Source organism: Mauremys mutica, chromosome 2, assembly GCF_020497125.1.
Source record: "Mauremys mutica isolate MM-2020 ecotype Southern chromosome 2, ASM2049712v1, whole genome shotgun sequence".
In the NCBI taxonomy this organism is placed as follows: Eukaryota; Metazoa; Chordata; order Testudines; family Geoemydidae; genus Mauremys; species Mauremys mutica.
Window position 1 is genome coordinate 293,008,613 of NC_059073.1, and position 24,943 is coordinate 293,033,555.

At 48.0% G+C, this 24,943-nt stretch overlaps 1 long non-coding RNA gene across 1 annotated transcript; it reads left to right on the plus strand.

Moving 5' to 3' along the window:
- The first annotated feature begins 252 nt into the window (after window positions 1-252).
- On the plus strand, window positions 253-24,338 carry LOC123363116. The gene is made up of 3 exons (XR_006576709.1): window positions 253-539; window positions 9,429-9,537; window positions 24,214-24,338. It is a non-coding gene; the product is annotated as an uncharacterized LOC123363116 (long non-coding RNA).
- The last annotated feature ends 605 nt before the right edge of the window (window positions 24,339-24,943 follow it).

Sequence of the window (24,943 nt, forward strand, 5' to 3'; positions counted from 1 at the left end):
CCCGCCACCGCCGTGCACGCGCCGGTTCCCCACCCCCCCGCGCCGCCACCGCCTCTGCGTCGGCACCCTGGGCCGCGCTCCACGCACGCTCCAGAGGCCTGCGATCTCTGCGCATGCGCTAGTTTCCCACTCCCTCCCTTTCCATATACACTCGCTTGTGAGAGCCAGTCTAACCTTTAACACATGCCCCTCCCCCAACCCTGCTGTGCACGCATGCGTCAAACCTCAACCGCCCGGCACGGGTCGCACTATGCCTGTACGCATGCGCCCACTAATCCAAGCTGCTCATGGGGCGCTCTGCGCATGTGCCATTTGGACAGTGATGGGGAGGGGGCTTGAGCTTCGGTTGCTGAGATTCCCAGCCTCGTTCTCGCTTCCTTGCGCTGTCGGGCGGTGCCTGCGCCCTTCCCAACTGCTGCGGTGTCGTTCCGCACGCGCCATGGGCGGGAACGGCGGGATTGTACGAGGGTCGTCCAGGCCGCCTGAAACCGTCCGTTTCCCGCCTCGCGAGTGCGCGCGACGTCCGCCTGGCGCTTTGGGTGAGCGCGCTGTCTTGCTTAGCCAAGCCCGGGGGGAGCCAGACGCGGTGTCCCTCCCGCTGCCCTCAGAGGTCGCCCGCGCCGGCCAGTCACGGCGTCGTCTCCGCCCGCAGGCGGCTGCCTGCTGTGCTGAGGGGACTGGTAGCAGTATAAGGTTGTTATCCCGGAGGGAACACGCCCTGCCTGGGGGTCGAGTCATAACCGAGTGCTAGGTTGACCCGATGTCCCAATTTTATAGGGACAGTCCTGATATTTGGGGCTTTGAATTATATTGGTGCCTCTGACACACACACACACACACACCCATTCCCTGTCCCGATTTTTCACACTTGCTGTCTGAGCACCCTACTGGTGCTGACACTCAGGAGCCATAGTTCTGGCCCTAGAGGGGAGGGGGCCCAGTGGTCACAGACTCATCTGCCCATCACTATTCATGTCCCTGGCTTCCTCCCCTAAACCCAGTCCCTTTGCCCAGCCAGGCCTAATCATCCCTGCTCCAGCTCTGAGTCCTGTATTCCCTCCCAGTTCTCCACTCCTGGCTGCTCATCTGCGCTCTCTCTCTCCCCCACTTCTGGCTTCTAGGCTCATAGACTTTAAGGCAGTGGTCCCCAAACTATGGGGCATACCCCCCTAGGGGGTGCTGAGGAATGTTGGGGGGGGGCAGGGAGGCAGTGTCACCCAGACCTGCTCAGCCCCCAGCTCCACTCCGGCCCTGCTCCTGGCCTCAGCCCCTGGCTGTGGTCCCAGCTGCAGCACCTGCCACGTTCCTGGCCACAGCTCAGGGGGGTTGTGGACCGGGTAAGGGGAGGGGGGGCGTGACCAAAAAGTTTGGGGACCACTGCGTTAAGGTAAGATGGGACCATTGTGATCATCTAGTCTGACCCCTCCTGTACATTGCAGGCCACAGAATCTCAGCCACCCACTCCTGTAATATACCCCTAGCTTCTGGCTGAGTTATTGAAATCCTTAAATCATGGTTTAAACTTAGACTTCAAGTTCCAGAGAATCTGTCAGTTATGCTAGTTTAAACCTGCATATGACCTATGCACCATGCTGCAGAGGAAGGCAAAAAACACCAAGGTCTCTGCTAATCTGATCCAGGGAAAATTTCCTTCCTTTCTGACCCCAAATATGGTGATCAGTTTGCCCTGAGCATGTGGGCAAGACCCACCAGGTAGATATCTGGGAAAGAACTCTCTATAGAACTCAGGGCTTGTCTCTACTTATAGCTAAATCAGCACTGCTGTGATCGATGCAGTGATGTGGAGTTAGCGGGTTTGGTAAAGACAAGCTAAGTCAATGGCAGAGCAATCTCCCCTCGACTTCTGTACTCCACCTCCCCAAGAGGCAGAAGGTAAGTTGTCAGCAGAGCGTCTCCTGTTGACATAGTGCAGTGTAGACACTGTAAATTGACCTAAATTACATCGACTTCAGTTACATAACTTATGTAACTGAAGTAGTGTAACTTAGGTAGATTTACAGCTTTAGTGTAGACCAGCCCTCTGAACCCTCCCCATCTAGAGTCCTATCTCAGTCCTAGTCTCCCTCTCTAGGCTCCTCAGGCTGCTGGGGAGATGAGCCCAACCTTTCTTACTGACCCCTTTTGTTTCCTTGTATTCTTTCATCAGCTTCTCTATCCCTGTCTTGGCTTAGATTGTAAATTCTCTGAGGCAGGGACTGTCTTTTTGTGCTGTGTTTGTACAGCACCTAGCACAATGGGGTCTTGGTCCATGACTATGGCACCTAAGCACTACAGTAATACAAATAGATATCCAGTCTCAGTCTCCTTACACACTGCTTCCCTGGCTCCTTGCCCAGCCAGTCCCAGTTTCCCTCTAGTTCCTTGTCCAATCTGTTTTAGCTCCCTCCATTTCACCTACTGGCTTCAAGTCCTAGGCTCCCCCCCCCCAATGCTAGGCACAGTCTTTTTGCTTATCTAGTCTCTCTTTTCTCCACTTCCAGTCCAGTCTGACCAGTCTCCTTATCCCAATCTAGTCCTTTCTCTGTCCTGGCTTTTGTTCCCTCTGCATTCAAATCAGATGGCTGCCTGGGTGCCATGAAAGGATCATGTGGTCATAGTGCACAGAACAGACAGGCTTCCTGCTCTCAGTTCTCATGCCCAGATCCATCACCACTGGGAACAGCCACTGAGGAAAAGACTGGTTTCACCTCTGTAGCCCTGGTCTGGAGGGAACATACTTGATCAGTCTGAAGGGATTGCTTATGTGAAGCTAGTCACATCAGGAGCACCCATGCTCCGTGAGGATGGAATCTTTGGAGATTTTAGCTGTTAAATATCAAAGATATTTCTACTGAGAATGTGCGAACTGTGAGTTATCAAAAACTTAACTTGTTCATGTATGGGTGGATTTTCACCCCAATGGCAAAAGGAACATCCATGCCCCAAAGGCAACCCTCCTATCAAATTTCAAGTACCTGTTCCAAAACAGTGAGTGCTACAGTTGTTCAAAAAGGATCAACAAAACGGGTTAATTTATTTTAAAAGTCCCACTCGCATACTCCAGAATTCTCCAGTACAGTCCAAATCATACTTTAAATTGTTCAAATCCGAACAGTCCATCAGCACACCAAGACAGCTCTGGCATCTCTCACCACAATCCAGTTCTCTGGAATAGGTCTGGCATCTCTCACTGCACCTCACCCCAGCCCCTCTAGCTGGACTGTTTCTCTGCTTAATTTTCAGGTTTGGAGACATCAGTGGGCTCTCTTCTACATCAGCCTTCATCCTTCTCTGGCCCTCTAGCTTCAGCTCTCTACCTCAGAGAGCCTTCAGCTCTCTCCAGCCACCGGTCTCTGGTCAAGAGAAATTTGTAGGTGACTCCCTGGCTGCCTGATCTAGCTCCACTAGGAAACTCTCATCACTCCCTTCATGGCCATCCCCTCCCTGAAGTACTCAGCATAGTTGTTGTCTGTTCTTGGAAACTCCCTCTCTGGGCTCAGAGTTCTAAACTCTCTTTCAGGGCATCTCCATGAGGAAACTAGACAGTGGCTTGTGGACTCTTTCCTTTAGGGTGTTTCTTATTTTAACTCTGAGGGATAGCACCCCCCTCCTCATTACACCACACTAGGACAGGAGTGGTAAGCCTGATTTAATTTAAGGGGCCAGCTATCCTGTTACATTTACATCACCTAAGAGTAAAACTTGCTAACAAGCTCCGGCTAGTGCAGAAGATGTCCATTCACCTCTGAGTGGTGCAAACAAGTATGAACATAATGTAGGTGGTCAATTCTGTACTTGATTCTCCATTTGTTTCTGATGTCAGTCAAGGTGTCCATCATGCTATAAAGCCATGAATGATCTGGGATCCAATTCCCTGAAAGATGTTTCATCTATAGGCTGCTGAAGCTCTAGTTTCTGGATCCTCCCCGTTTGAACACTCTGGGCCCAATTCCCTTGTGATATGGCCCTTTGCACGGCTCAATGGGGCTGTAATTTCAGTTTAACCAGATACCTGCTAATTTTCCTATCATAGAGGGGAAATCCACTGATGATACAGAACCAGTACAGCAGTTCTATGCATCCCAACCGCAATCACCATCAGTGGGGAAAAAAGGCCAGAGTTCATCTTCACTCTTACTCTTCCTAGCTGCAACAACAGATGCTGCTCTGATTTGCACAGATGGCTGATCTGGCCCAGTATATGGGAACATAAAAACATCAAAAACTCCATTAGCCTCTCCCACTATTCCTGTGGCAGAGTTTGCCTCCTGAGGGCAGGTCTTTCTTAATGACAGGCTCCTTGTGTGTGGAACCAGTTCTCCTTAACAGTCTGTCAGGTACTCCTGGGGGAATTCTGCATCAAAAATTTAAAAATTCGGCACATAATATTTTAAAATTCTGCACATTTTGTCAAAATAACACTATATAATCATTCCAGTTTCAATAATTTTGGTAATTTATTTCAAAATACCTGTCAGCAACTATTTCTGTAACAATACATACACACACAAAAATTCTCCCAGGAGTAGAGTTGAAGAAATCCCTACAACAACCCAGTTCCTGTTTCTCTGCCCCTCCCCTTCAGAGCCCAGCCAGGGGGCCAAACACTCATACCCCCTCTGCCCCAGAGCCCAGCCATGGGCCTCCCCCATCCCAGACACCGTCACCACCTCCCCTCCAGAGCCCAGCCGCAGTCCCCCTCATCCCAAACACTTACGTTTCCTACCCTCCCCAGATGCCAGCCACGGCCCCGACACTCATACTTCTGCCCCCCAGAGCTCTGGGATCCAGAGGGAGAAATAGCCCAATGTCCTATGTGCCGCCGCATCCTTCCTTCAGGATGTGCTGGGAACCCTCTAGTCCCCTCCCCTCTCCTAGGCCTAGTCTTCTATTTGTAAGCTGGGCTCTGCTGGGTCCAGCAGTCCCTAGTGGCAGCCAGCATCTCTGCAGCCCATTTCTGTGAGGGAGGGGAAAGGAAATTCTATGTGCACAACATTAATGTTTGCAAAATTCTGCATTGCGCAGTGGTGCAGAATTCCCCCAGAAGTAGTCAGAGCTCAGAGATGCTGAACTTCAGGACACAATATGAAACCCGTATGATTTATTTAGTACTGAGTAATTTTGTTTTGTGTACTTTGTAATTAGTGTGTCTAGATGTCCTAGGGATCAGTGCTCTAGAAATCAGTATAACAATAAAACAACTAGAACAGTTCTGTGGTGGGAAAAGTTCCCACCCCATCAGGAAGGGGTTAATGAGATCCTCTGGGCACAGTCAGCTGCAACCCAGAGCACCTGGGAGGCTTGCTGAACCTGGAGAAGGATTTTTTAAAAAACAAACAGGGATCCAAGCTCAGTGGGAGGTGCACCTCAGAGGGAAGTAGAACTGGGACAGAGAGCTTTCTGAACCCACCATACGGTTGCTGATGGCCCTCTGGACAAGCAGAGGGATTCTCCTTGCTTTATTTTCTGTAGAGTCCAGGAAGCTCAGCCTGGGCCCATTAGCCTCATAAAAGCCTAGAAAACTCAGCCCTAGCTCAGGGGCTGTTGACCAGTTGCTTGGCAAGGAGAGTAGGATGAACCTATACTGTGGGCTGTAAGACTGACTACTCCACCTTACCTTATTCACTTGGACTACTGTTAACCTGGGGGAGGAGAGAATTGTCTCCCTGATAGTGGTAGCTGGAAATAGACAATTCTTTTCATGCCCTGCTCCAGAGGAAGCTGGTGAGGGGAGAAACAGCACCTCTACCCACCCCAAAGGGGGTGCTCTAGAAGTAAAGCCTATGACAGGCTCCCAGTTGTCAATGAAGCTTCTGATTCGAACACCTTGTCTCTTAATCTTTGCATGAAGTACAGTAGAACCTCAGAGTTATGAACACAAGAGTTACGAACTGACTGGTCGACAATACACCTCATTTGGAACTGGAAGTATGCAATCAGGCAGCAGTACAGACCCAAAAAAGCAAATACAGTACAGTAAATCCTCGTTTAATGTTGTAATTATGTTCCTGAAAAATGCTACTTTAAGTGAAACGATGTTAAGCGAATCCAGTTTCCCCATGTAAATGGGGGGGGGGGGGGAGGTTAGGTTCCAAGGAAATTTTTTCACTAGACAAAAGACATTATATACATATACAGTATAAGTTTTAAATAATTTAATACTGTACTCACCATTGATGTTTGTGAAGCTTGATTGAGGCAGGGGCGTAGCGGGGTTGGGCACGGGGACTTGCCTCGCTCTGCCCACCCGCTGCTCCTGCCAGGGAGCAGGGGCTTGCTCGTTCCCCAGCTGGAATGCCAGACGGGTGGAGTGGGGTAAGCCCCCACTCCCTGGCTGGAATGCTGGGCAGGCGGAGCAAGGCGAGCCAAACAACCTTATAACGAACATTGCGTGACCTTAAACGAGTATGTTCTCTAATAGATCAGCAACCTAATAACGAAACAGTGTTAACCGGGACGACTTTACGTGAGGAGTTACTGTACAGTACTGTGTTAAATGGGAACTACTGAAAAAAAAAAGGGAAAGTTTAAAAGGAAAGATTTGACAATGTAAGGAAACTGTGCTGGTTTCATTTAAATTAAGATGGTTAAAAGCATAGTAAAGTTTCAAAGCTGTATTAAGTCAATGTTCAGTTGTAAACTTTAGGAAGAACAACCATAAAGTTTTATTCAGTTACAAACATTTCAGAGTTACAAACAAAAATCTCCATTCCCAAGGTGTTTGTAAATCTGAGGTTCTACTGTACCCTGCTGTTCTAATAGTAGCAGAGGGGAAGAAACTATTGTCCCCAGCACATGCTATTTCCTTGCTGTGGCTGCCTAAGCACAGCTGTAGTTCAGTAGGTGACATTCATGGGTGGCGGGTATAATAGGCCAGGGGAGGCTAAGCTGCTGCCGACTTGCCACTGGGTTGAGGTGGCCATGCCTCCTCCCCTCCCTGCTTCGCCCCTTCCCCAAGGCCCTCACCCTCTGCTGCTGCTGCTGCCTGGTGAGTCTTCCTCCTCTCCATCCCACCCCCTCTTGAAGTCCTGGAGGGGGTGGGTGGGAGAATCTCATGGTGGGTGGGCAGGGGGGGTCTGGCGGGGGGCCTCACGGTGGGTGGGGGAGTCTGGTGGGTGGATCTCACAGTGAGTGGTGGGGTCTGGCAGAAGAGTGAGGGGCGAGTTGTAGCAGGTGGCGGGGTCTGGTGGGGGGTGAGGAGGCAAGCGGCGGACAGGCAGGGGGTGAGGAGGCAGGCTGGCTGCTGGGGTGGGAGTCTTGCAGCGGGCAGAGGGTATGCAGGAGGCGGGCAAGTGGGGGTGGTCTGGCGGGGGTCTGAGGAGTTGGGTGGAGGAATGAGGAGGCTAGCAGTAGGCAGACAGGTAGTCTGGCGGGGGTGAGTGAGGGTCTGGTGGAGGAGTGAGGAGGTGAGCAATAGGCAGGCAGGGGGTGTCTGGCAGGGAAGCGAGGTGGTCAGTGGTGGGGGGGTTGAGGAAGCAAGTGGGTGGGGGAGTGATGAGGTGAGCAGTGGGCAGGGGATCTCTTGACAACTGGAGAGGTGAGGAGGGATGTGGGGAGCGGTGGGGGGAGTCTGGGGTGGGGCCTAGGAAGAGTGGGGGTGGAGTGGGGGGCAGGGCCAGGGGCAAAGAGTTGGGACAGGGAGCAAGCCTCCCCACCCATGGTGACATTTATGGACAGCTTTATGTAGAAGCTCCCAGGAAAAATAGAATTAACTGAGGATCTTTCATCAGAGGGTGATTTTCTCCACAACAAGCATTGAGCAGAGAGCTTGATATAGTTCTGTTGACTTAAAAGTATGAGACTCTTGGCCTTTTCAGACCATGAGAGAGTTCTTTGCTGCTAAGGTTCATTTTCTAAGATAGGTTGAAGTAGGGTTACACAGTGCCTTGACAAAGGAAAGTGCTAAGTATTTCATGTTTCAGTTGGTGGGTAATGAGAGAAGATGTTTGATGTGACATCTTAGAGCTTTGTAATCTTGATAAACTGAAAATGCTGCTCAGGTTTTGCTACAGGGCATTTTCCAAGTTGTCTGCAATTTTTCTCATGACAACAAAGCTAGTCCCAGCCTGAACTAAATTTCGCTCTAGAGAATATAGGCAAATTTATCTCTTCTGGTCTATTTGGATTGGTCCTAAGAGATGGTTAACTAGGACATTGAAATCCCAATTGGCAGATGGGGCGTATCTATGTAATCCCCTTTGGGCTTCCTTCATGATATTTGTATTAATGCTAACTGTAAGCATTTGAGAATCATAAGTAAGGTCCCAAGAAAAAACAAGATTAAAAAAAAAATTCCCTTCTGGTTTCTGAGCTTTTAGGGTGCACTCAGGTCATGTCTTCTCCACAAACTTAAAAAAAATAAATCTGAGATTCTCATGTAATTATTTGACTTCAGAAGCTGGGGTTTTAAGGAAATCAAATAGTGCAATAAAAATCACAAGAACTGGCAATATGGGATTAGAGTATCAGAACTAAACAAATTAAGGGGTGTTACTTTATTTTTTCCCCAGTCCTAATACATATGTCAAAAGAGCCAATTCTGCCCTTTCATTTGCAGATGTGAAGGGGATTCTGGAATTGTGTGGTTTTGCTGTGCAGGGGTAGGTTACCCCAGGTCTGCAGCGGTTGCCCTTGCATAACATTTGTAATGGTAGTAGAGAAGGCAGAAGATCATCTACTACATTATGTGCATTTGGTTCTTCTCTCCACTCCCATGGATGGTGGGAACCGTAAACTCACGTAAGGTCAGAGGTTACTCCAGCCATTAGGATAGCATGCTGCTTATGAAGTATCTCAGCTTCTACACTTGCTTCACAGTCTGGATATGGATGAGGGAAGAATCCTTCCCACCCCCCGCCACCCATAGCAATCCTTACCATCCAGCTCTGTTACTTTGGCTGAGTACTAGAGAGAACTTAGTGGTTAGAAAAGGGGACTCTGAGCTAGGAGACGTATATTCTGTTCACACCTGCAAGACTCCTTGACAAAAGCATGTGTTTTATTTAAAAAAAAAATTCACTACTTTTGGGTGCCCTGCATTAGACCCACCCAAGGCCCAATTTTCAGAAGAGTTGTGTAACTACAGGGGGAGGGATAGGTCAGTGGTTTGAGCATTGGCCTGCTAAATGTAGGGGTTGTGAGTTCAATCCTTGAGGGACCCATTTAGGGATCTGAGGCCAAAAAAAAAAAAAAAAAACTGTCAGGGACAGTACTTGGTCCTGCTAGTGAAGGCAGGAGACTGGACTCAATGACCTTTTAAGGTTCCTTCCAGCTCTGAGATATATATGGAGATATACCTACTGTTCCAACTCACTATAAGCTGTAGGTGTTCAGCACCTCAGAAATTCAGGCCTCATCATCCAGTTGGGCATCCAAAAATAGGGGACATTTGAAAATTTGGTTCTTAACTTCTGTTTCCTCTGTCTCAGTATCCCCAGTGAGAGAAGTCAGAATGACAGCCACTACCTTTATAAAATGCTTCAAGACCTATTCAGTGTGAAGACAGGCTGTAGCTCATTTGGAAACCTCTTCATACAGGTGAGAATAAACTGGCTGCATTGCTTTGGATGGCAAGTAGATATTTGGATGGTTGCTGAATAACATAGCTGGTAGACAGTAAACTGTGTGTGTGTGTGTGTGTATGGTTAACATTGACAAACACAATGGAAATTGAACCTAAAGCTAATTGCCACTGCCTTTCAGACAGGCCACCTCACCAGAGTGAGCTGGGTGCTGTCTACACCAAGATATCAGTCTAAGGGCATGTCTGGACTGTTATTACTGCAGTGGCTGATGTCCACACTGTCCTCCTCCTGTCGGTGGTGTGCATCTTCACGAGGAGTGCTTCCACCAACTGAAGAGGGGCTGTGTGTGGAACTGGATGCCAGGGCTCTCAGCTCTGCACAGCTCCAGTCGGGGAATGGGCAGCTGCCTGGGGTTTCTTGCCTCCGGCAGGGAGATCCACACCTGAAATCCAGTCGGCTACCATGCTTTTGGTGGGGATCATGGGTGGCCACCCAAGCCAGAAGCCCGGCTTAGAGCGGAGACCTAGAAGCAGCCCAGCTGGAGAGCCAGCTTTCTTGTCAAATTCACAGCGCCAGCAGAGCCATGAAATTGACAAGACAGCCCAAAGCCAATATCTGGCTTCTAACTCAACTGACATGAACACTGCACCTCTCCTGGAGGTATAGTAGGTCACTTACATCAGCAGAAGCAAGGTTGTAGTGTAGACACTGACATAGGTTGACATAAACTGCCTTAGGTTGACCTAACTGTGTAGCATAGTCCAAGCCTAACTAAAGCTGTGAATTTAAACAGGGACAATCCCTCTGATTTCAATTCACATCAGGATTATTTTGGTTTTTCACATCAGGATTATTTTGGTTTAGCAGAAATCAATTAGGAGCAGGTTTAAACTAAACCAAATAAGCCACTCCAACAGAAATAAGAGTGTTAGGGAGTTGCACCACCTACACTAAACTGTTTAATGAAATAGATGCAAATTTGCATGTAGACAAAGCTTAAGCCTGATAGGCATGGATACTTCTGACCACTAGATGTCACTAAAGCAGAGATTTTTCAGATAACTTTGTTGTAACCATGCTCCTAAACTGAGCTAAGTGAATAGTGCAAGAATATTCATAATCATTCACTTATGTTAAAGATAGCAGTTGATGCTACCATATTAGTGTCCTTTTCCCTAGACTGGGATTCGCACCAATGTCTGAGTAATGGCTGTTCATGCAACTACCCACATCCTTATGTGAACTGTCAAATTTTATGCATCGGTCTAGGCGCTCTGTCCAACCAGGTATACCTGCCTTTTTAAAAAAAACAACAACAACAAAGTTTATCATCCAGTCAGGAAGCAAAATATGGTATTAATCATATTCTATAATTAGCAAATTCTTAGAGCATGTAGTGCACAAACACACAGGCCAAACTACATTCACATCAAGTGTTCACATATGAGTAAGGAAAACAATTTAAAAAAACCCACTGTCCACAATTACATTGCTATCCTAAATACATGTAATTCTAGAGCTAGAGTCCCACAGGCTAGTTTTGTCCCATTTTATTCTTGCAACTGCTTTCAGATTCTTACTCTACAGTTGTAGTAGCCATAGAAATATGGTTTGTTTAGATCAAGGTGATCTTATAATTTAGCCCATAGAATTAGGTCATTACTAGGGTCCTGATTTTCAGAAGTATTGAGCACCTGCATCTTCCATTGACAGATTGGATTTGTGGGTGCTCTGCCCTTCTGAAAGTTAGACCACTGGTCTGTACTGCTTAGCAAATGGCAGATTTACAGAGGGAGATGCGGGTTTCCTGAAGTGGTGGAAAGAGGGACCAAGTAGGGATCCTTGCCAGGAACAACCCCCAAACCCACCCTGCTTCCAGAAACCCTCACTGATCTCTGCCCCGTAGCTCCTGAGGTGACCTCATATTACTAGTAACAGCAGGGATTTATGGAGGAGATGTAAGTGAATTCTGCGGGTTACTTAGGAGAAAACTGTCCTGGAACTAGCATAGGGAATAAAATGTGGGGAGGCTGGGTGATTTTTGTGGAAAGGGCCTTAACTTAGGGGAGATTAGAAGAAAAGAGGGAGTCTGCATGCTGAGTGGGGAGGAAAAGCTGTGAAAAGCTGGTTTACTCTCCATTTCCTTAGTGCACTGCATTGGACAACATGTTAACTGTCACAGCTATAAGGTTTAAAAAGAAAAATTGAGTCTCAACTCATCATCCCGTCAAGTTGATGCTAAATTGCATGCGGGGCTTGATGGATTGGGCACTAATGAGTTTAGCTGCAGTACAAGGTCTCTTTTCACAGGGTAAGTACAGACATGGTCTGAGTAGCGATTGTCTTTAGATGACCATGTTTCATCTTCAAACCACAATCATCATCCAGCTATTCCCATTAAGGGCAGTCTGGAGAAAAAAAAGTTACTCACCTTCTCGTAAGTGTTGTTCTTTGAGATGTGTTGCTCATGTCGATTGCAGTTAGGTGCACACGCACTGTGTGCAGTCTCATCGGAAAGTTTTTCCTCTAACAGCACCCATCGGGTTGGCTGTGAAGCCCCCTGGAGTGGCACCACCGTGGCGCTCAATATATGACCCTGCTGACCTGGCGTCTCCTCAGTTCCTTCTTGCCAGCTACTCTGACAGAGGGGAAGGTAGGTGGGTCTGGAATGGACATGAGCAACACATCTCTAAGGGCAACAGTTACAAGAAGGTGAGTAACCATTTTTTCCTTCGAGTGCTTGCTCATGTTGATTCCAGTTAGGTGACTCCCAAGATTTACCTCAGAAGTGGGGTCAGAGTTATGGAATCACAGACTGGAGCTCTGCTTTGCAGAAAACTGCATCATCTCTAGAGTGCTGGGTAATGGCTTAGTGAGCAGCGACGTTGCCGCCCTGCAGATCTCTTGAATTGGCACCTGGGCCAGGAACACTATCAAGGAGGCCTGCGCCCTTGTGGAATGCGTAGTGGGTGCCAGGGCTGAAATGTTGACCAATTCTTAGCAGGTGCGGATGAAGGAGGTGATCCACGATGAGATCCTCTGCGATGAGACCGGAAGACCTTCCATACGGTCTGCCACTGCCACAAACAGGTGGTTTGACTTTCGGAACAGCTTCGTGCGCTCAGTGTAAAAGGAGAGCGCCTGTTGAACGTCCAATGAGTGGAGTCTTTGTTCCCAGCTGTTCACATGAGGTTTAGGGTAAAAAATAGGCAGGAAAATGTCCTGGTTGGAGTAAAATTGGGACACAACCTTTGGAAGGAAAGCTGGGTGAGGTCTAATCTGCACCTTGTCCTTAAAGAAAACTGTGTAGGGAAGGTCGGAGGTGAGGGCCTTAAGTTCCGAAGACCCTCACTCCTTGCCGAATTAATGGTAACTAGAAAGGCAACCTTCCATGATAGTAACAGAAGCAAACAAGTTGCCAGCAGTTTAAATGGGAGCCCCATCAATTTGGAAAGAACCAGGTTGAGGTCCCACGCAGGGGTCGGCTGCCAAACCTGTGGCTACAGCCGCTCTAGACCTCTGGGGAAGCAGCCAACCATGGGGTTGGAGAAAACGGAGCACCTGGTCACTCCCAGGTGGAATGCAGAGATAGCTGCCAACTGTACCTTGCTGGAAGAAGCTACCAGACCTTGCTGCTTAAGGTGTAACAGGTACTCCAGGACGAGAGGAATGGGGGCCTGCAATGGTGGATTACGGTCCTGGGAGCACCAGATTGCAAACCTTTTCCATTTGGCCAGATAGGTGGTCCTAGTGGAGGGCTTCCTACTACCAAGCAGGACTTCCCTAACCGACTCCAAGCATATGAGCTCCGTGGGGTTTAACCATGAAGCTTCCGCGCCATGAGGTGAAGAGACTGGAGGTCTGGGTGAGGAAGGCGACCGTGGTCCTGGGTGATCAGGTCCGGAAGTAGCAGCAATGTGATCGGGGCATCCACAGAAAGTTCCAGGAGTGTGATGTACCAATGCTGGTGGGGCCATGACGGTGCCACCATTATGACTGTCACCTTGTCCCTCTGGATTTTGAGCAGGACCTTGTGCACAAGTGGAAATGCATACAGCAGATGATCCGACCAGGGGAGGAGAAATGCATCTGTAAGGGAGCCCCCTGGGCTGTGGTTTTGAAAGGAGCAGAACCGCGGGCACTTCTTGTTGCCCTGAGTGGTGAAGAGGTCAATATGGGAGTTCCCCACCTCTGGAAAGTGGCATGAATGACATCCGTCCGGATGGACCACTTGTGGTTGTGGAAGGATCTGCTGAGGTAGTCCGCCAGCTTGTTCTGTGAACCTGAGAGGTACGTCGCCTCCAGGTGAATGGCATGGGCTATGCAGAGCTCCCACAGCTGGAGGGCTTCCCGACATAGGGGAGAGGAATGGGCCCCACCCTGCTTGTTTATATAAAACGTTGCAGTTGTGTTGTCCATCATGACTCCCACGCACTGACCCTGAGCCTGGAAGGTTTGGCACTCTAGCCATACAGCCCTCAACTTCTTGATGTTGATGTAGAGCAAGAGCTTGTCCTGGGACCAGAGACCCTGCATCTGAAGGTCTCCCAGGTGCATGCCCCACCCCAGTGCTGACACGTCTGTTACCAGGGACAGGGAGGGCTGGGGCCTGTGGAAAGGGACTCCCTTGCACACATCTTGCAGGTTGAGCCACCAGCTGAGAGACTGGAAGACCTGTACTGGAAGGCTGACTACTAAGTCCAGACTGTCACGCCCTGGGCGATAAGCTTACGCGAGCCAAGCTTGGAGAGGTCTGAGACGCATCCTGGCATGCTGAACCATGTATGTGCAAGATGCCATATGACCGAGAAGCTTCAGGCAGCCCCGTGCTGTGGTGGTTGAGTACCGTCTGAGGCTTTGTATGATCTCTGACATTGCTTGGAAGTAGGCCTCTGGCAGGAATGCCCTGGCCCGACCCGGGTCCAGCACTGCCCTGATAAACTATCCTTTGAGTTTAACAACTTGCTTTCGTTAAGGAGAAGGCCCAGCCTGTTGAAGGTGGATCTCACAAAGTGGATCTGCACATCTACCTGATCCCTGGAGCGCCCCCGAAGCAGCCAGTCGTCGAGGTACGGGTATACCTGCACCTGTCTTCAACAGAGGAAGGCTGCTACAATCAACATGCACTTGGTGAACACTTGAGGGGGGGCTGTTGACAGGCCGAAGGGAAGAACCATGAATTGATAATGGTTGTGGTTGACCACAAACCTGAGGAACCATCCGTGAGCAGGACGTACGGATATGTGGAAGTATGCATCCTTGAGGTCGAGGGCAGTGTACCAGGACACCATGCAGAACTTCAAATTTCTCATTAATCTGTTGAGGTCTTGCATGTCTAGAATGGGTCTGAAACCCCCCCTTGGCTTTGGGGATTAGTAAATGGGAGTAGAATCTCTTGCCTCTTAGCTCCTGAGGAACCTCCTCCACTGCTCCTGCAGTGAAGAGCGTCTGCACCTCCTGTGCAAGGAGATGCTTGTGAGAAGGGTCTCTGAAGAGGGACGGGGAAGTGGGGGGAGGAGCAGAATTGGAGAGAATATCCCACTTCTTCTGTGCAAAGAACCCAGTGGTCCGTTGTTATTTGGGACCAAGCATGGTAGAAGTGGGATAAACAATTCAGGAAGCAGGGGCGAGGATCCGGTCCAGTGGCTGGTACGTCGTCCCCGGGCACACCTTCGAAAGGCCTGCTTAGAGCTGGAGGAAGTGCACGCCTGGCCCCGGTTAGATGAGGGCTGGGACGGGTTGCGCCTGCCGTTCCTACCACACTTCATAGAGTAGTCCTGTCTAGGGCGTGGCTGGTAGGGGTGCTGTAAGGGCTGAGGTTTAAAGTGTTTCCGCTGAGTGGCCAGGGTATGCACCCCTAGCGACTTCAGTGTAGCCCTAGAGTCTTTAAAGCTATGCAGCTTGGAGTCAGTTTGCTCCGCAAACGGGCCCGCCCCGTCAAATGGCAGGTCCTGGAAGGTCCGTTGCATCTTGGGTGGCAGCCCCAAGGCCTGGAGCCATGAGCTGCACCTCATGGCCATGCCAGAGGATAAGGTGTACGCCGCCGAGTCCGCAGCATCCAGCGGGGCCTGTAATGAGGTCCGTACCACTGCCTTGCCCTCCTCAACAATAGCTCCAAACTCCTCCCTGGACTCTGCGGGTACCAACTCCCTGAATTTTAGTATGGAGTTCCAAGAATTGAAGCTGTACCTGCTCAGAATTACCTGCTGGTTGGCAATCCTGAGTTTCAACCCCCTGGTTGAGTAGACCTTGCGTCCAAAAACGTCCAGCCACATTGGAAAAACCAAGGTACTCTATCAGCCCTCACTTGCACAAACCACTCTTCGTACTCCACAAATCACCATCAGTGGAGAACCCCTGGAAAATGTGGACCATTTTCCGTACCTTGGCAGCCACCTCTCCCAAACAGCCAACAGTGACACAGAAATTGAATACGGGATCTGTTGTGCCAACATATCTTTTGGAAGACTACTCAAACGACTATTCAATGATAGGGATCTACAAACGGGTACTAAGATCTTGGTTTACAAGGCAGTTGTCATCCCCACCCTTCTCTATGGGTGTGAGACATGGGTAACCATAGCCACCACCAACGAGCAGGGCTGTGGGTGGGTGTAGAGGTATGCATACCCCTTAGATGGGACAAAGTATTTCCTCTCCACACCCTTTGCTGTGGGAGGGATGGAGGCCGGGGGTCTGCCATAGGGTCCTTGTGTTGGCCTGGATGGCTTTACAGAGGGGTCTTCTTCTTTGGCTATCCCTTGATGTGAGGATGATGTTTGCCAAGGGGGTTCATTGGTGAGATTTTAAGTGGCTGAGGAGCCCAATTCTTGCCCTGCAGATTTTCCCACAGAAGTGACAGATGTAATCTTGGAGGAGACATAGTTGTTGGCTGGAGTGTTGTGCCCTTTTTCCCCTCCTTTGTCGCTTCTCTGTCTCATGAGCACGTCTGTTCTCCTCAAAGTGAGGTGTGGCTTGGTGTATGGTGTTGTGCCACTGTATTCTGTTCTGTGCTAAGTCCTCCCACTTTGTGGGGTTGATGCATCCCTTCTTAAGATATACTTTCAGTATGTCTTTGAAACGCTTCCGCTGCCCTCCATGATCCATTTTTCCCTGACTTAACTCAGAGAAGAGAACTTGCTTTGGGGGACTAGTGTCAGGCATATGTAGGTAGTGGCCAGCCCAGTGGAGTTGGTATTTCATGACCTGCGCTTCTACACTGCTGATGTTGGCTGCAGAGAGAATGCTGATGTTAGTGCATTGGTCTTCCCAGCTGGTCCTGAGAATCCTCCTGAGGCAGCGCTGCTGGACCACTCCAGTCCCTTGAGATGCTGTCTGTAGGTTACCCATGTCTCACACCCATAGAGAAGGGTGGGGATGACAACTGCCTTGTAAACCAAGATCTTAGTACCCGTTTGTAGATCCCTATCATTGAATACTCGTTTGAGTAGTCTTCCAAAAGATATGTTGGCACAACAGATCCCGTATTCAATTTCTGTGTCACTGTTGGCTGTTTGGGAGAGGTGGCTGCCAAGGTACGGAAAATGGTCCACATTTTCCAGGGGTTCTCCACTGATGGTGATTTGTGGAGTACGAAGAGTGGTTTGTGCAAGTGAGGGCTGATAGAGTACCTTGGTTTTTCCAATGTTGAGCGAGACACCCAGGCTGTGATAGGCATCTGCAAAAAGATTTAGGATGCTTTGCAGGTCGGCCTCTGTGTGCAAGAATGACAGTCATCTTCATACTGAAGGTCAGTGATGCCAATTCTCATGATCTTAGATTTTGTTTGGAGATGTCAAAGATAGAGGAGTTGGCCATCCATATGATACTCAGTCCCGATTCCATCAGGAAGGCGTTCGTGAATGAGAATCAGGATCACAGCCAGGTAAATAGAGAAGAATTTTGGACCAGTGACACAGCCCTGCTTGACAACAGTGCAGATGGTGAATGGTTTGGTCTCTGAACCATTGGACAAAATGGTGGCAGTCATCCCATCATGGAGTAGTCTGATGATGGAAATGAATTTCTGTGGACAGCCAAACCTACACAGCACCCTCCATAGGGCATCACGATGGATAGAGTCAGACACCTTGGTTAGGTCGATGAATGCCATGAATAGTGCCTGGTGTTGCTTTCTGCATAATGAGGGGTAGAGCCACCCCTGATGGACCTTCCAGGGCCAAGATGTCCACTATGGGGTCATCCAGCTCTACCATCTCCTCGGCTTGCAGACCCATGTTGCACGCCACTCTGTGCAGCAGGTCCTGGTGGGCGTGGTTGTCTATGGGGGGCTGCTCTGAGATGGAAGTCTCTGCTACTGGGGAGAACAACGAGGACACCAGTGGGGGGTAAAGGGTCCTGATGGCCCTCCTGAACCGCTGAGTCCCATTGCCCCACATCCACTGTGGTAGTGGTGGTTGGCTCTGGCACCCTTAGGGGTGGGGTGACTGGCCGATGCCGCTGGCACCTGTGGCTTGGACAGTTGGCTTTTGGGAGCCCTTGGATGGGGCGCCCTGGGCCTGGTGGTATGCCCAAGGGGTCCAGAATGGCCATTGCACAGGCCATGGCCCTGCACCCACATCTGGCTGCCTCTGGCCTGACCTGTGCCGGCTCCATTTGGAGTACCAGGACTCCTCTTCAGAGTCCAAAGACTAAGACCGGGACCACGAAGGCCAGGGTGGTGCCGAGTGGAGCTGTGCTGGAGAGCAGTGCCGCGATCTGGAGTGGTGCTGTGAAATGGACTGGCGTTGAGACATCAAGTGGTGCTGTGAGCGGAATCTCTGCCATGTTGGGTACCGGTGCCTCAGTGGGGAGCGGTGCTGAGATTGGGAATGGCGCTGCGAGTCCGACTTGCACCGCGAGCTAGAGCGGCGGCGGGACTCCCCACGGGGAGTCTTCTTGCCGGTGCCAAGTGCCATGGAGATATGGTTGGGCGCATCAACTATGCAGGCTTGCCTCAAGACGGTGCCACACACTATGGCACTGGAAGCTTTTCTCAAGCGGTCAGGGACCATGGTGCCATCATGGCAATTAAGTCCCTCGTGGCCTCGAAGGTGTCCAGGGTGGATGGCAGTCCCACATCCCCCACCACCTGGCTCGGAGAGCCTTAAGAACACTGGACTCAACGGCCCCACCTTGCGGGGCCAAAGTAGACAGTGCCGGCTCCTGAACTTTCGGCGCTGGGTGCTTCTCTGTAGGACGCACCCCAGCGCCAACTTCCAGGGCAGCAGACCTTAGTGTAGGGCGTTGGTCCCTGTCCAGTTTCCTTCTGATGCCGCTGCTGTAGCACTGGGGAGCGAGACCGGTGCCGGGGAGTAATGGTGCTGAGTGTCTCTGTGCGGATAGTCCTTTCTCGGCACCGCTTCTCTTACAGAGGCCAGAGTGCTCCACACAGAAGAACTTGGCACCAAATCCTGCCATGTCGAGGCGGGCTGAGGTCTCAGAGCCGCCTCCACGAGGAGCTATTTTAAACAAAAGTCCTGCTCTTTTTTAGTTCTGGGACGGAACCCGCTGCAAATCTTGCACCGGTCCATCTGCTGCTCTTCCCCTAGACACTTGAGGCAAGAGTCATGGAGGTTGCCCGTTGGCATGGGCTTTTGGCAAGACTTGAAGAGTTTAAATCCTTGGGATCGAGGCATGCTCTAGTCCCAAGAGGGAACAGAAAAATTGGGGTGGGGAACCCCCATGCCTATACACTAAGATTTAAGTAACTATAAGCTATAAATTATTAAAACTATGAAAACTATATACACTGAGCTCTAGAAGAACTAGGGGAGCACTTGCGAAGTCAAGCCACCTCAGTTCCAACGACTGTCACAGGCGGTAAGAAGGAACTGAGGAGGTGCTGAGTCGGCAGGGTCACATATTGAGCACCATGGAGACAAGGTGCCACTCCAGCGGGCTCCACAGCTGACCCGACAGGTGCTGCTAGGGGAAAAACTTTCCGACTGAACTATGTGCACGCACGCCTAACTGGAATAGACATGAGCAAGCACTCGAAGAAGGTGGTTCTTTACCACCTGCACATTATTTTCCATTATACGAATTATGAAGGGGAGAATAGGATTCAATCTCCTGCAACCCAGTCAGCAGGCTCCCTGCTATCAGCCTCTCCTTCTGGCATGGAGGGACTGAATTCCATGCTGATTTTTTGCCAGTAGCAGCCTGATGTGATTAGACCTGCAACTGGTTCTTGAACAATAATTATTAGGAATCAGCCATGGTGAAGTGAAAGCAGCTATTAATATACACACACACCCACCTACACCCTTCTACCGCGATATAATGCTGTCCTCGGGAGCCAAACAATCTTACCACGTTATAGGTGAAACCGCGTTATATCGAACTTGCTTTGATCCTCTGGAGCCTGCAGCCCCCCCTCCCCAGAGCACTGCTTTACTGCGTTATTTCCGAATTCGTGTTATATTGGGTCGCGTTATATCGGGGTAGAGGTGTATATAAATCAGAATTTAAGAAATGTAGAAAATTGATAAGGGAAGCAAAAGGAGAATTCTATAGCCAGCGAGTTAGGGTCAATAAGGAGGATGGGTATTTTAGGAATAAAAAAAAATCTTAATGGTATTTGATTATTACTAGATGGGAATGGTGGAATTGTTAATGCAGAAAAGGCAGAGGTGTTAAATATATGTTCCATATTTGGGAAAATCCTGATTACATAATATCACATGATGAAACACTTTCTAGTTCATAACTCATGAGGATGTTAAACAGCAGGTGCTAAAATTAGACATTTTTAAAGTCAGCAAGATCCACTCAACTTGCATTTGAGAGTTTTTAAAGAGCTGGACCATAATACTGATTTTGAAAAAAGTCTTGGAACATGAGGGAAGTTCCAGAGACTGGAAGAAAGTAAAATAATGAATGGCTGATATATAGGAACAAAGGACTAGACTGAACCTCCTGGGTCATTGCTACCACATGCCACCATGTCAAATAGAACTTTATGAATGGGGTTATCTTAAAATTTTGGAGATGATACAGAGACTGGGGAATAGGGTAAACCTAATTAGCTTTTATCAGTAATGATTTTGTTTTCTTCCAGGCCATTCATAAAAATGTTAAATAACTTAGGGCCAATAATCCATCTAAAAACTAAAAAAAATAAAAGGGTAATATAATTAATACAAATCAACATGGGTTTATAGAAAGTAGATCCAAACTAAGTATCTTTTTGATGAGATTACAAGTTTGGGTGAAAAGGTAATAGTGTTAATGTAAGGGCTTGGCTACACTTACAAATTTGCAGCGCTGCAGCAGGGTGTGAAAACACACCCTCTGCAGCGCTGCAAATTGCGGCGCTACAAAGCGCCAGTGTAGTCAGAGCCCCAGCGCTGGGAGCCGCGCTCCCAGCGCTGTCCGTTATTCCCCACAGGGATGTGGAGTACGGACAGCGCTGGGAGAGTTTTCTCCCAGCGCTGGTGCTTTGACTACACTTAGCGCTTCAAAGCGCTGCCGTGGCAGCGCTGCCGCGGCAGCGCTTTGAAGTGTAAGTGTAGCCAAAGGCTGATATATTTATACTGTTGTAAGTCATTTGACTTGGTACTACAGAACATTTTGACTGAGAAACTAGAACAATACAGAATTAACATGGCATACATTAAATGGATGCAATTGACCGATAGGTCTCAAAATGTAATTGTAAATAGGGAATCATGGAGCAGGTGTTTTTCTAATAGGATCCTGCAGGAATCAGGTCTTGGCTCTATGCTATTTAATATTTTTATCAATGACCTGGAAGAAAACAATCATTACTGAAAATTTGCAGATGACACAAAGATTGAGAGAGTGATAATGAAGAGGACTGGTCATTAATACAGACTGATCTGGATCACTTGGTAAGATGGGGGAGCAAACAACATGCATTTTAGTATGGCCAGATATAAACATATACATCTGGGAACAAAGAATGTAGTCCAAACTTACAGCCCAGGAAGTCTACCCTGGGAAGCAGTGACTCTGAAAAGGACTTGGGGTAAACATGAGGTCCTAGTGCAACCTTGTGGCCAAAAGGGCTAATGTGATCCTTGGCATTTCAGAGAAACATTGAGTAGGAGTAGGAAGTTTCTATTACCTGTTTTTGGCAAAAGTGTGACTGCTTCTGGAATACTATGTCTAGTTCTGGTGTGCACAGTTCAAGAAGGATGTAGATAAATTGGAGACAGTTCAGAGAAGAGCCATAAGTATGAGTAAAGGATTAGAACATATACCTTCTAGTTTTAGGATCAAGGAGCTCATGTCTGTTTATCTTATAAAAATGTTTGAGGTGACTTGATCTCAACTTATGAGTACCTACAGGGGAAAGAGAAATTTGATAATAAAGGGCTCTTCAATTTAGCAAAGATATAACAAGATCCAGTGGATGGAAATTGAATCTAGACAAGTTCAGATTAGAAATAAGGTGGAAATATTTTAACTGTGAGAGTAATTAACCTTTGGAACAGTTTATCAAGGGTGATGGTGGATTCTCCATCTCTGGAAATTGATAAAATCAAGGTTAGATGCTTTTCTAACAAAGATCTACTCTAGTTCAAACAGGAATTAATTCAGATAAGTCCCATGGTTTGCGTTATACAGATCAGACTTGACAATTGCAATGGTCCCTTATGGCTTTATAATCTACTAATAAAGGTCACATAGTTACTATAGGCTAAGGAAGGGGACATGCTCAGAATCTCATTGTGGATCCATCTCTTAAGTAGTGAGAATTCCTACCTGCACAGTGACACAGACCTTAACTGAAATCTAGTAACTTGGAATCATGTGTGTATAACCTGTACAGAGTGTATCACTTCATGACATTAGGTCACAGGCTAAATCTGAATCTTTTGCAATTTAGCAGAAATGACCTTTCCTATGACATATGGTTCAACCATCTGAGAACCACTGGTCTAGACCATTAGAATCAAACTGGGGTCCTTCAGAGGGTCCACGAGTCAACGGGGGCATTGGCCCCACTGATGAACTCCTCCCTCCCAGTACCTCCTGTATGCCATGGAACAGCTGATCAGCAGAGTGTAGGAGGCACTGGGAGGGAGGAGGAGGAACTGGAATGGGGTAGGCTTGGGGGAGAGGGCAGAAAGAGGCAGGGCAGGAGTGGAGCAGAGGTAGGGCCTTGGGAGAAGGGGTGTAGTAGGGACGGGGCTTGGGGCTGAGCAGGGGTTGAGCACCCTCAGGGAAAATTAGAAGCCATTTTGGGAGTCCGTGAAAATTTTACAATCAAAATGGAGGTCCTCAGGTTGCTAAAGTTTGAGAACCGCTGGTCTAGAGGAAGCTTGAGTCTAACTAGCTGTACACACAAAATGGCCAAATGACAGTGTACCTAGGTGTGTGTACGGTTTGATTTTAGCAATCACTAACGACGAACAAGAGCATTTTCCTCTATCAAGGTCACGATAAAAAGGAAAAGTCTTTTCCCTCCTGTCCACACTTTTTGACTAGGAGTCCCTAAAAAAACCACTCTCCTGATTGCACCAGCCATCCAAGTATGCTATTCTAATACTAAAAGGTCCCTATTTTGATAAATAGGGCAAGAATGTGACAAAGTGGTTGTCTTCATTGCTATCATCTAGTTAATTTCAGACAGGGCAGAGCAACTAGGGACCTTCCTCTATTTGACAAAGGAAGGTATTCTTAACTCAGATTCTGTGCTCACAATGGCTGTGTAGGATCAGGTAATCAGATACCACAATATTAAGAGAACAAAAGGGGGATGATACATTTGCAGGAAAAAAGCAAGACTTGGTCCATGGATTGCTATAAGCCTCAAGTTTTATTTTGCTTTCATAACCATAGCATTTAGTCAGATGTGCTTTGAAGTCATTATTGTGAAACATCTTTCCAAACAGATTTTGCCCCTTTAAATGGTCCCAGAGTTAGTTTGCTAATATGTTTCTTCATCCATAGAACATCCATCCACTCAAAATAACACAAATAAAAATGCCAAAGACAGGGAGAAAAGTACATATAGAGCAATTACACAAAAGATGACAGTCTCTGTGGGAGAACTCTTAACTTAATGTTTCTGTGCTTGTTGCTTATAATCAACTTAATGAAAAAAATATGAATTTGACAGGATGGATTTTAGGTTTCTCAGAATTTCATATTTCTCATTTTCAAACCACCCAAAAAGAAGGAGACAAAATGTGTGAAAGGGGAATTGGGTTTAAATGTGACAATGTTTCCCCAGAGGCTTCCTTAGCCATCCCTCATCTCATTGCCTTTATATTTCACACTGCTGCTTTTCTGGAACAAAGTGAGTTACTGCCACTTACAGCCCATTATAGCAGCTATGGAGACTCCATCAGATCTCAATGACCTGCCCACTAGATGCCGGATGGGATGCAACTGCATTGTTAAATGCAAGGCCAGTTATGCTTGGTGCAGCTGGTAGGCGGTCGGGCTGCCTTTTAAACAGTATCAGAGGGGTAGCCATGTTAGTCTAGATCTGTAAAAAGCAACAAAGAGTCCCGTGGCATCTTATAGACTAACAGACGTATTGGAGCATGGTTACTGTTTACTCATCCAAGTTTACCCTCCAAAATGTCAGCACGGCAGCCCTTCTATTTGACTATTTTATTTAATACTTTTATTACAGAACCATTGTACATACATACAGTCCCTGTCTTGATCATTGCTTTCCTATATTTCTATTTCCTCCTGAATGTCCCAGCTCAGGAGAAGAGAGAATACCTGCAAGGATACCATTGGAAACTCAGAAGAGCAATGATGTCCAGCTATCCAGAAATAACTTAGAAATACTGACCTTATAGACGATTTACAATGGCAGCACAATGAGTAAGCTATTTATCAAACTGGTTCATTAAAAAAAAGTGGGCTAAATGTTTAGTTCCATTAGTCCTGGGATGTAAACATACCAGCTGCAAAGGGCAGAGATTCGAAGTGGGAAAAGTAAAAAGGAGGATGCATGTCAAATAAGGTAACACGGTGGTAACGTGTTCAACTTTAACACATTTTCAAGCCCCCCTTCTAAATGTTGGTATTAAAAAGTACTACATGTTCTGGAAGGGCAGCTTTCTGACCCATCATTTTCCAGAAAGGCTCCCCAAAAATGGCTCAACACCCTTCCTACCATCTGATAGTTGAGAACTCTGCCCCCTCTGAACAATGAATCTATGGTATTTTCTTTCCCCAGTAGTTTTGCTTTACAGTCGTTTGCCAGCTAAGACCCATGATAGAGAACAATTGAGAAAAAGCTGTGAACAAGTTAGAGATTGATCTCCATCCATCCTGTCAGTTTCATTACAGTGAGACTATACACTAAATAAATGAAAACATCCACAGCATGAAAATGATTTGTAGTTTATTTGAAGGCAATTGATACAAACGTCATTTGTGCAAGGCCAAGGGAACCTGTTTTTCACATACTCTCAAGAAAGGAT